Source organism: Panulirus ornatus, chromosome 42, assembly GCF_036320965.1.
Source record: "Panulirus ornatus isolate Po-2019 chromosome 42, ASM3632096v1, whole genome shotgun sequence".
NCBI classification, from domain to species: domain Eukaryota; kingdom Metazoa; phylum Arthropoda; class Malacostraca; order Decapoda; family Palinuridae; genus Panulirus; species Panulirus ornatus.
In genome coordinates this window covers 1996111-2008666 of record NC_092265.1, presented here as the reverse complement: position 1 = coordinate 2008666, position 12556 = coordinate 1996111, and the positions used below count along the sequence as shown (strand labels likewise).

Below are 12556 nucleotides of genomic sequence, written 5' to 3'. Positions count from 1 at the left end.
GTAGGGAGAGAAACATCACAAATGTTCATCCTTCAGTTGCAAATGGCCACACAGTAATCATACACCACTGGGACTTGCAGTCTGTTATTACGTGGTGTAGTTAAAGGTAAAGGCACACAAGCAGCTAGCTCTCGGGAACAGAAAACAAAGGAACATCTATAGAAGAGGAAACCTCTTTTGTCTTCTCTCCTCCGTTCACTTTATTTCTCTGGTTATTCAGCCAGTCTTAAGGATTTCATTAAACAAATAAACAGTATTTCTTCAGTGACCATTTATCCCGCCGGCTGCTGGTTCCTGAGGGTAGGGAGAGAACCTTCTTAGTGTTCTATCCTTACCTCATCCACGTAGAATAGTGACAGGAATAAGTAAACTTCAAAATCAAATAACCTAGACATGGCGCAACAAGACATGTGTTTCTGTCTTTCCCATATCCACCATCTTTACTGACCTGTTCTTTCTGTCATATTACGGGGTCGTGTCTCTCTGTACACGGATGATAATTGTCTCTCCTGGTTGGTTCCGTGATGATAACTGCCCTGTTCCTAATTCTAAAAGTAGATGCCGACCTTTGTTTATCTGCACCAGGCACTGTGATTGTTATGGGTCTAATCTATCTGAAATCTGGCTGAAAAGGAGCAAAAAATTAGAGTAGGTTTCAAATCTTGGTTGGGGATGTTATATTGTAGTGGTCTCCGGTGGCAAGAATCACCACTTCATGACATGTAACGATCGTCTCCAACGCCTGGTTGTTTAAGTTAGAAGACGTCTCATGACCCAGTCAGGCCACAGTCGGGGCGACGAGCGAGGATCCTCGTGTCGTCAGCTGACGTCACAAGACTGACTTGCTGCTGCCTTCTCATTTCCACCACCGTAATGAACTACCATTTAGGGCCGCCCCAGATCATCATCTTACACCAGAGTAATAACTTGCTACTAGGCTCGTTGTGTCGTCAGCTCAGACAACCACAGGAATGGTTGGTCGGGTGACGCAGCCATCACCGCTGAGGGTGCACATGCCCGCGTACGTTGGGAAAGCGTCGACTCCACAGTGTTATGTAACGTACACCTTCAAGGCTCCAAAATGCAATATAAATTCTCATGAGGCTTTCACCCCCGAGCGGGAATGAGCGCTTGTCATGGATCGTGTCAAGAACTGTAGGTGGAAGCAGGTCACTGGCGGGAGAGGCGTTGGGAAATGTGGTAAGGTGTGAATGGCAGGCAGGTGGTGTGGGTTAGTGTGCCGGGTGAGAGAGGAGTACCTCTCGTGTTATCAAGTGTACCATAAGTACCCTCGTACCGTAAGACTTAACTCATCCCTTTCTCCCTCCTCTCACACCTCACCAGGAAGCTAACTTCCTCCCAACTTTCATTTTCTTCCGTCTCCGCCACAGCATAACTTCCTCACTCTCTGTTTAGTTCTCCTCATTTTCATCACTCAAAATGCCTCCCTTATCGACAACACTTCTTCCTCCATACGGTAACCTTTTCTGTCGGCCTCCTTACCTCACTATTCTTCCTTCATCGTCCTCGTCGTCATCCTCCTCTTCCTCCTCCTCCTCCTCCTCCTCCTCCTCCTCCTCCTCCTGAGACTTGAGAGGAAGACCTGGGTGACGACCGTCGTGTTGCTACACACACACACACACACACACACACACACACACACACACACATACTGGTGACGCCAGCCCTGTCATCACTTTCACTGGCATGACTACTCAGTGATCGTCACAATCATCATCATGATCACATCACCAGCACACTACACTCTGTCACTATCCCCGGCTCATCACCATCAGTTGCACCATCTCACCAACCGTCGCCACCAGCATGGCTCACTCCCTCCCACCTACCCGCTCATCACCATCACCAGCGACATCACTAACATCAACAACGACAACATCACCAACGACATCACTGACATTACCAACGACAACATCACCATCACCAACGGCACCATCATCAACGATAACATCACCATCACCAACGACATCATCACCATCATCAACGACATCATCACCATCACCAACACTCACTTGCTCCCTCTTACTTCACCACAAGATTGATTCCCTGTTGATGAGCAGCATCTGGTGACGTGTGTACGTACATACGGTGAGGGTGACGGGGGGGACTAACCCCTACCCACCTCCTTCCCTCCCTTACATTAACCCCTCCCAACCCTTCCCTGACCTCCCCCAGAAGGCCCCTCCTCTCCCACGCTCTCCCCACCCCACCCCACTACCACACCCAAGACACGCACTCCTCCCCACACCCTCAACACGCCCCACCTCCCTACCTACTCTAATTAAGGCAGCTTACATGACGTAATCATACGCCTCACGAACTGCTAATAACTGTAAATTCGAGGTCTTTTGGTAACCCCGTTTTCTGGATGGAGAAATTCGAATAAAAGCTCCGGGATTTAAGGTGGACCCCATTTTCTCTTATTTTCTGTTGGGGGTCAACACCTGTTGGTACACACACACACACACACACACACACACACACACACACACACACCTTGCTCATCCACACGTCCCTGCGTGTCCACACTTGCTCGTAAAGACTGATCTATTGGTAAACACAGACCTGCTGTTACACTCTTATATTTATACACATTTTCCAGTCCACACCTGCTGCTGCTGCTGCTGGTGGAAACGGTTGCAGTAGAGTGATGAATTTGGTGGTTGTGGCAGCCTGCGAGCGGTTGTGGTATAGAGACGAGTGTGGTGGTTGTGGCCGCTTGCTAGCAACTGTTAACAGGAGATAGATTTTAACTCGACAAGGAGAGTAATCCAGTAGTTCTGTCTTGTCATGCACGTCTCATGCACTGTACAGAACCCTGTCGTCTACAGGAATGGAAATCGATCTGGAGAACACTCTCCATCCTCTACAGGCTACGAGAGTCTGTCTCGAGGCTTTCATCATAACATTATGGAAATAAGATTTACATACAACAATCGTGTCCGAAACATTTGCTTCTCTCCTGCAGAAGGCGTGGGCGTGTGGTGTATTGTCGTAGTCCCGCTGGCAGCTCACGGTTGCCGCGGATCAGTCGTCGTGTTTCTCCACACGGTCCGCGTCTTTCGTCAGGGTCTTTGTACGAGATGAGGAGAAACTCACTCTCCCTCAGCTCTTTCTCAAGCTGCCTCTAGGCCCTTCCCCGCTCTCATCATGGCCTGATGCGAAGCGGCTTGGGAGAGAGAAGTGAGCGTATTCCTATATCTGAACCCATCAGCTGGTGGGTCGTCGTCTACTAAAAACCTCAGTCTCTCTTTTAGGCCATTCATTACATTCTCTTTAAAACATTTGTAAAGGAAAGAAAAACTATAAAGTGAAATCGATGAAAAGTCTTACTTTCATTGTTATGAGTTTGTAGACTATTTTCCAGCTGGGTTGAGAGACCTAAAGACTTTCCAGGTAAAGTGAGCGTTTATCACTTGCCTTCTGGACCCACGTACCTTTTCCTCTGATGACCCGCAATCTTGAGCGACACAGTGGCACCACCTCACGTATTCTTCCACACTCGTCATCCACTCACCTTCCTCGTTGTGTGTGTGTGTGTCCACATCTACCCGTGCCAGCTGCCGCCACCCAACACATTAACCTGCTAGACTCACCTGTCTGCCTCGCTTCCAGTGTCACGACGCAGGACCTCACCTGTAGCTTGCCCGTTAACATTTATATTTACGTGTTACATTCTCTGTATTCTGAGCTACGCTTGCGTAATTTTCCTTGAAAGGACACTGGATGCCATGATATCACCGCCACTTTTTGCCTTGTCTGACACTCAAGATTCTGAAGATTTTCTCATCTACGTTCAGGATCTCATGAGAAATGTTCTCATGAGACGAGAGATCACGTGGGTTTATCTTTCTAGAAGTGTTACGGAGAAGGATTTTCTGATGGCTTCAACACACTTCCCACGTCAGAGGCCTTCTGATGTTGTGGCCTACATTAAGGAAGGGCCGCTGACTAATCGCAAGGTTTCCTGCCCAATCATAAAGATTTATCAACATTTCTCGAATTGTCATTGGGTTTCCCGCCATTTAGCCACTAAAAAGGCGTCACGATTTTCCCCTCCTCCAGTCTTAGCCGTATAATATATCACTTGCTGTCCATTCATGAAGTTCCTACCATTCAGTAACCAATCAGAAAGCTTCCCGTCAATCATTAAACAAATCGCAAAGTTTTCCGAAAACAATCAGTCCCAAAGTTTCCCGCTATTCACCAACCAATCGGAAAGCTTCATGTCAATCGTCAGTCACATAGTTTCCCGATATTCATGAACGAATCAGAAAGTTTCCCGATATTCATGAACCAATCACAAAGGTTCCTGACAGCAACCAATCGCAAAGTTTCCCACCATTCATCAACCAATCAGAAAACTTCTCGCATGGCATCCGGTAGAAGGACGAAGCGCCCTTAGTCCCGCTCTTTTGTCTGTTTTACAAACTTGGTTTAAAAACCGTCTTTGTCCTGGCCAGGTACCAAAGGTCAAGGGTCACCGGTGGACGGTAGCACTCCACAAGGCTAATCTAGGTCCAGGAAACTGGAAATATGAATATCTTTCTTGACTGTTGACCGGAGGAAGGATGGGTGGGTGGGGGAGGAACAGAAGAATCTGGGAAGGGAGCGGGGGGGGGGGGGGGTGTCCTGGCGGTGAGTTGATCAACACAGAACTTGGAAAATAGAAGCATAGTTTGAGTAATACAACTCCAATCACAACCGAGATCCAAGCTGTAGTTGTAGTGAAGATGAAAGTTGGATGAAGATCATGTTGTAGTGAAGATGCAGTTAAGCAAAAATGATGATCTAGTGAATATTGCCACTCTGAATCAATTTCCAGAATGAGTCATCGGTTCCTACTGGTGTTATATATATATATATATATATATATATATATATATATATATATATATATATATATATATATATATATATATATCACCTCGTGGGAGTCTTTATATTTCGGAGAACGAAGTTTGCAGATTCTTTCTAATAAGATCTTTGATATCCGTACAGCGCTGGAAGATTCCTATTACAGGTTAGGAAGAAGACCAGATGATATCGCCAGTGAGTATACTGTTGTCAACACCACATGGACGCAACAGCTGAAATGATTTCTAAACGTAGGATTACCTCAAGTTCTCAGTGATGGTCATAATTTCCAGGCTGACTTGTTTATGTTGAGGATCTTGCTGACCGGCTGGCTGGCTGGCCAACCAACCAGACAGCCAGTCCCCAGCCGCAACCAGGGAACTCACCCCGGCTGTTGCCTGACTCCCTCCCGATGGCCGCCAAAGGTTGAACCAGTTCCTATCACAAGTAGGCTCATGGTGTATTGTTTACCCTGCACATACTGAGGTTAACAACGTTGGTTTTTGTTGTGTTAGTGTAGACGGATCTGGCTGGCAGGTTTGTTTTTCAAGAGTTCACATTCAGGGACTTGATACAGGTTGTTACTCTTGTATAGTTCTTGTACTGGATTACCACTGAAGAAGGAAAACCACGAGTCTTACAAATCAGGAATATATATATATATATATATATATATATATATATATATATATATATATATATATATATATATATATATATATATATATATATATTATAATGTAACGACATCAAATTCGAAATTTTCGATTAAACAAGGAATTTTTATTCGCTGGAATGAACGTAAAATATAGGAACGTACGAACGCGAATTCTAAAAGCGTGTAAGTATTCATCGTTTTTCCTCGACACAGACCCCAGGAAGTAGTGACCTTGCATTTCTAAGGGAATCGAACTTTGATTAGGGAATCGAACCTTCCTTGATTAGGAATCGAACCTCTTGTCCCTGCAGCAATACACCCCTGAGTTTCCTAATGCCAAAACTATAACAAAAAAAAAAAAAAGCGGCGTCGAGAACTTCTGTGAAGGAAATAGCATTGAATTGTAACTTTAGGAATGATAATGCCTTCAGTAATTACAGAGAGGCGGCGGATGGCGAGTATGTTATCAAGGACGGCTGTCCATGGGACGCGAACCCTGGCGCTCTGCACCACCCAACAGCAAAGCGGAAAAAACGAATATTATGACATTCAGGAAGCAACTGTCGGAGAGGAGGTGGTGGTGGGGCGTGGGTGTGGATGTGACCAGGGGCATGGGCGAAGGTGGAGGGTGGTTGAAAGTGTGGGTGAGGGCGTTGGTGTAGGTGAGCTGGGGACGGTATGGGAGGGAGTGTAGGTGAGGACGTTACTGTGGGTGAAGGTCGTTCGTGTCAGCACCTTGGCGCCAACACCTCCCACCTGCCATATCTGTCAGGTGATGTATGACTTAAACCCTCCCTGGTGCTGCTCTTGACGTACCTCGTCCCTCATGATGTCTATACCAGGCCCAGTACAGAACTCGTCCTTGGTGACGTACCCTACTAGGTCTGGTAACTGATCACGTCCCTAGTAACGTCCCTACCAGGTCTGGTTCAGCAACCGTACCTGGTAATGAACTTCTTATTTATATCCAGAAGGAACAAAGAGGAACCATTGTTTACGTCTACAGGGAACAGAGGACCATTGTCTATATCAAGAATCCGGAACTAAGTAGAGGCGGGTGTGGACCCCGTCTCTAGCAGTGCGTGTTATCACCCACACCTTTGACCCCTAAGACCAAATGACCCCGGAGGGAGGTCCCGGACGCGAGGTCAAGGTTGTCGAATTGTTTTATCGTCACTGCTGGCGCGCGGGCGCACCAAAGGCGCCAGCAGCGTGAAATTCCTCATCTCAAAGAGGGAGCCGTTGCGTAACCTGCCTGTAAGGCTGTGAGATGAGGGCTGTGACGTAGGACATATCTGTTTACTATAGAATATTCCTGGTGTTACCCACGACATCTCGAAAGGCTCTGGCAGACCAAGGCTGCGCCACTTCCAATAGCAGGGAAACGTAAGCCCTTTTGGAGTCAGAAGTTCATTGAGGAGACTGAACTCCGTGATACAGCCTCGCAAAAAGTGACCTTTCACTCTTATCCGTAGCTTCCAAGTCACATCTGGCCAGATTTTGTTCTGTAGTGTACAGTACAGACGATGGACGAGGGTCTGCAGCAGCCACAACGATCACTGGTCCTGCAGACTCATGGCCATAAATTCTGATATCTTGCTCGTCCTTCTGCGGACCCAGTCACCATTACATAAGGAACATGGCATCTGATAGGAGCCCCGTGAAGGAACCCACCACTCCCCTTGAAAACAATCATATTCCCAATTATCTCTTGTTACCTGAGTCTTACCAACCTGTATGGAACCACAGGACTTAATATTCACTAAGATACGGTAATGACATAGGTCGCCATAGATGCTGCTTACAGATATAAGATGTATCTGCTCATTATTGACATGAACTCTATATGGGGTCATTGTGAGCCTCCTATTTTTGTTGCCATAAACGTTATATGCAGTTACACGGACATGGTCGTTGTTGCCATATTGTACGCGGTTACAAGGGCCCTTCTGGTTAATGTTGCCATACTATACGTAGCTGCTGGGACCCTCCAGCCACCCTGGTCATAAACGCTGAGTTACGTGAGAACTTTCAAACATTACAGTCATAAACAATACGTAGTTATAGAGACTCATTGGTCATTAGCTGTTCATTGAAACTTCAGCCTAACTTCGCTATAGAGGGAATCAGATGCCATACCTTTTATCAGCCCAACCATGGCACGTCATACACTCGAAAAGGATCAAGGATTTACATGATCCTGACTTCCTCTTTGATGATGGCCCTACCGACAGTTGCTGAAGACAGAGTCGCGTATGACTATTTTGTAATAAACAGTGAAAGTAGAGAGAAGGAAGTCATCTACTACTGCACCATTAATCATCACATACAGATTCTCCGGCCACCATTACTCTCTCTCTCTCTCTCTCTCTCTCTCTCTCTCTCTCTCTCTCTCTCTCTCTCTCTCTCTCTCTCTCTCTCTCTCTCTCTCGCTCAGATGTTTATAGCACTCGCTCAGGTGATCTACTGTCACTTTCTATTTGGATTCAGACGTTTATAGTCAGGTGTATAGAACATTTGGACCACTATCACTGGCTGCCTCCACTGTTGAGTAATGGGCGTCCAGAGGGAGACTGCTGGAGAGACAGGTCCAGTGTTTTCTCTTTGTCAGAGATGTGAGCGCATGTTGCGGGCTCTATAGAGTTCAACCAGTTACTCTCTCTCTCTCTCTCTCTCTCTCTCTCTCTCTCTCTCTCTCTCTCTCTCTCTCTCTCTCTCTCTCTCTCTCTCTCGTGCTGGGAGTGACCAGCGGGAGGCGTAGTGGACTGCGGGGAGGCAGTCTCTCGCCTCAGCGGGCGCCACCACCGCACGGGTTCGCCTGTGAAATTTCGCCTCGCTGGACGTGAGGTTGGCATGTGTCGTGGGCTTTGTTGACGCGGGCAGCTGAGGTGGCCGCTCTGCCTCCTCTGAAGCACCGCTTAATGTCTTTATTGATGTTACTCAGTTATTATGGTTCCCTGCCGCAAGTAGCGATGCCTGCGGCTGGTGTTGCGTCTGCTACAGTTTCACTTTCTTGATCACCACCGAGGCCGCAAGACGATGCAGGATGACCGCAAGCGTCTGCTTGCGGTCTGCTGGTGCTTGCAGGTTTTGCTGATATAACGGAAATGGATGTTGGAGTGTTTACGGGTTAATAGTTGTCTTGTATTCGGCTCCAGTTTATCTCTTGTTCCATGGTGACTTACACAATTGTCTTATTGTATATCCAAGATCATCCGTCATCATCTGGACGTGTGATTCCACAGTGAGAGAGAGATGGAAACCTTAGAAAACGTGGAGAAACTCCTGACGGGGACGCGTGCCACTAGAGCTGTATTTGGTCTAAGGTGAAAGTAGCTGTTAATGAATTACTCCAGCAGACGCTCAGGAAGGACGTTGTGGGCGCTAGTTCTCCAGCAGACAAACCATTACATTTTACAACGTAATATTGAAAACTTCAGCAGAACATTAAATCCAGCGATGAACTAATAAACCTAACAAAATACCATTAAGTCTAACGAGAGATCATCCAATCTTATGATAAACCATTACATCCAGCAGCAGACCATGGAATCCAGCAACAAAATAATAAGATCCAGAACCAAACAGAAGTACAGACCACAGGAGACCGGGAGGCCGGTTAACCGACCCAGCCCCAGAGGCAGGAGATGACTGGCTCCCTGAACCACAAGACCAGAAGAGCTGACCTCTACCCTAGCCCAGGTCACGACAGATGTGGAGCTGACGGGTGAGGGAGGGGTGAGGGTGAGGTCCTCACTGTTGTGGTGCCCGCAGGGAGGAGGTGATGCCTGGCGCCGGCACACATCTCTCATGGATGTCTCTCAATCTGTCTGTGTGCTTGTCTGTCTATTATTATCTATCCATGTAATTATCTTTACTCAAAACTCCGTTCTAACTACTGCGAGTGGGTCACCTGGTTGGCATTTTCTGTCGCTTTAACCCCCTCTCCCCACAACTAAACATCCTCGCGTTTCCTCTCCCACATAGGATCTGTCACACAACCTCCCCTCCCACATGCCCCCTTCCCAACTTTTTTTGGGTTTATAGAGGTGAGGATGAAAGGGGATGACGGGGGAAAATACGGTCGAGAAAAGATGATGGTTATATATTGTACAGATGGAAAGTGGAGGATTACTGATGTGTGGCTGGTTTGTAAAATACCCCTCAGGGGTAATTATGTGCCCAGGTGGCATATTCTGTACCCAGGTGGTATATTACTGGTTTAGGAAGGAAACTGGTTAAGGTGAGTTAAGAACTGTTCATGGTGTATACAGTGGATGACTGAAACCTCCTTCAGGGCTGTAAGGCTCCGTGAGAACCAAGTGTCTTCCATACTACTAGTGTTGTCCTCCACCGCTTTAACATCTCGACAGTTTGTGCCTCTGGTGTCGTTCAATTTCATATTTTTCGTGCTGCTTCCCGTAAGTATTTACCATTCTGTTTAACCTTAAGCAGTAGATGTTGTTCTTAGATTAGTTCAATAAGCAGGGATGTTTTTTCATTCGTTCCGTCTTTAACTTACCCATGCGTGTTTTTGGAGGCGAGGTGTGTGGTATCTGGCAGGATCACAATCAGGACTGCTTTACCTAATGTGGTTCTTTGGTTAATATGTTCTTCCATCAAGACTCGTTATGTTAGTGTGTGATCCAGGATGTAACAGCTCTTCTGGTACATCATCCGGGTACCAGTCTTGGCTGTGGTGCTGGGTTTGATGCTCCCTGGCGCCATATGAGTGAACTTGTTTGTGTTTGTTCTCCTTGCCTGGTCCTTTCCGAAGCTATTGAGTGTGGATGCCTCTGGCTGCAGCAGGTGGGTGTGTTGGGGAACTGGTTGTGTGGGTAAAAGATGTTTATGTTCACGTTTCCTGCTGGAGGGGGAATGTCAACTGTGGGCGTTATGAATAACGGTGACGGGACGCCAGCGGCCTTGGGAGACCCCCATTTAGTAAAGGAAATTTTGGTAACGCTGCAGACCTGATGATGATTACGCTGATAATGTTGCTTGAGGAAGTTACAGGGTTGACTCTCGGGAATTTCCGTCATGTGTAACTGTGATGATCTACACTGTAGGTCGCTCGTTGTGGAGCGATCTGCTCGCTGCCGTGACTGCGTTCTCGTTTTTCATCGATCGCGAGTGAAGAGGTGGTGCTGGTACCCCTCTTGATGCTGTATCACATTCGGTTATAGAGACAATTGTTTCTTAAACTTTGTCTTAGCCTAAGTTTTCCTTCGCCCACAACACACACACACACACACACACACACACACACACACACACACACACACACCAGGGCATCTGTTACTTAGTGACGGAGTCCGGTTCCCACCAGCTGGTCCGGCGCTTCCTCGTCTGCTCCTGCCACACTGCCACCATAACCTGTCCTACTGCCACCAGACCTTCCTTACTGCCACCAGACCTTCCTTACTGCCAATAGACCTTCCTTACTGCCAACAGACCTTCCTTACTGCCAACAGATCTGCCTTATTGCCAAGAGACCTCTCCTCCTGCCACCACACCTGTCCTTACTGCTACGAGACCTACCTTCCTGCCACCTGCCTTAATGCCTTCTCACATGGCAGCTACCACACTCCACCAAGCCTCCTCGCCAGGCATCCACTACTGACCAGCCTCCTTACCTCCACACTGCCCCACCCCTCACAGACCTCTCCCCAAACCCACCCCAGAAACAGGTCTGGGGCAGGCCACCTCCTCCAGGAACGCAAAATAACTGGGCTTAAACTAAGGACGCGGAAATGCCTGACTCACTCACCGACCAACAAGAGGGACCTGTTTTGGTTATAGGTTTAGTAGAACAGGTGTGGTGGAAGCGTTTTGAGTGAGGAGGTAGTGACTCTCGACACACAGATGAGCACAGCCTCACGCTCCGTTGATCAAGGGCACCAGCAGTCCAGCAGCCATGTGCCCTAGATGATCCTACGAGAGTCCAGACGTGGTCATGGTTCGCTAGATACGCACACTTGCTTTCTCTCGGGTACACACTCTCCCTGCCTGGCCCACAGTGTAACACTCTCCCCCTGCACCACAGTGTAACACTCTCCTCCTGCCCCACAGTGTAACACCACCCCCCAGCCTCATAGTGTAACACTCCACCCTCCCCCACAGCGTAACACTCTCCCCCTGCACCACAGCGTAACACTCTCCCCCTGCACCACAGTGTAACACTCTCCCCCTGCCCCACAGTGTAACACTCTCCCCCTGCCCCACAGTTTAACACTCTCCCCCTGCACCACAGTGTAACACTCTTCCCTTGCACCACAGTGTAACACTCTCCGCCTGCACCACAGTGTAACACTCTTCCCTTGCACCACAGTGTAACACTCTCCCCCTGCCCCACAGCGTAACACTCTCCCCCTGCCCCACAGTGTAACACTCTCCGCCTGCACTACAGTGTAACACTCTCCGCCTGCCCTACCGTGTGACCGATAACTCTTCCTGCTCTACATTGTAACACATTCCTGCCAGGGGTGACGTCGGCATGACCTCTCTGACGGAGTTGCAGGTTCCCTCGGAGGCTGATCAGCCGTACGGTACTGGTAGGAACCTCGTTGTTGGGGAGTTAGTCGTTCACCTGGTGAGTGTTCCATGACGATGCTGAGGGACTGCCAAGAGCAGAGCAGTGCCCCGTCCTCCCTCCTCCCTCGTCATCTTCTGAGGTCTGGCGGCTTCATTTCTGTCTTCCATCATTAATTTCTTCCAAGTTTCTCCCTCTTCTGTAGCCGGTTTCTCAGTTTTTCTAGTATTTCCAGTTTTTAGTATATACTGATCTGACGTCTTTATTTTAGTTTACTTTACTATCTCGTAAATTTCAATATCTTGATTCTCGTTTTCTGTTGTAACTGCGCTCATTTCCTTGACTTTTACTTTATTTCCTCCAGTTTTCTGTTATTCCTTTCTTCTTATGTGGGTCGTAACCATCATCAACCTATCATTCACTTTCTGTTATCTTGGCCGTAGGGTTAGTGCAGAGTGTGTTGTGTGTGAGGTCGTGACCTTACGTCC

At 47.8% G+C, this 12556-nt stretch overlaps 1 protein-coding gene across 1 annotated transcript in view; it reads left to right on the top strand.

The window, feature by feature from the left end:
- Positions 1 to 12556, top strand: part of LOC139762000 (A disintegrin and metalloproteinase with thrombospondin motifs like) — a 181672-nt gene that overhangs the window by 109739 nt on the left and 59377 nt on the right. The gene's annotated exons all lie outside the window — the stretch shown is intronic.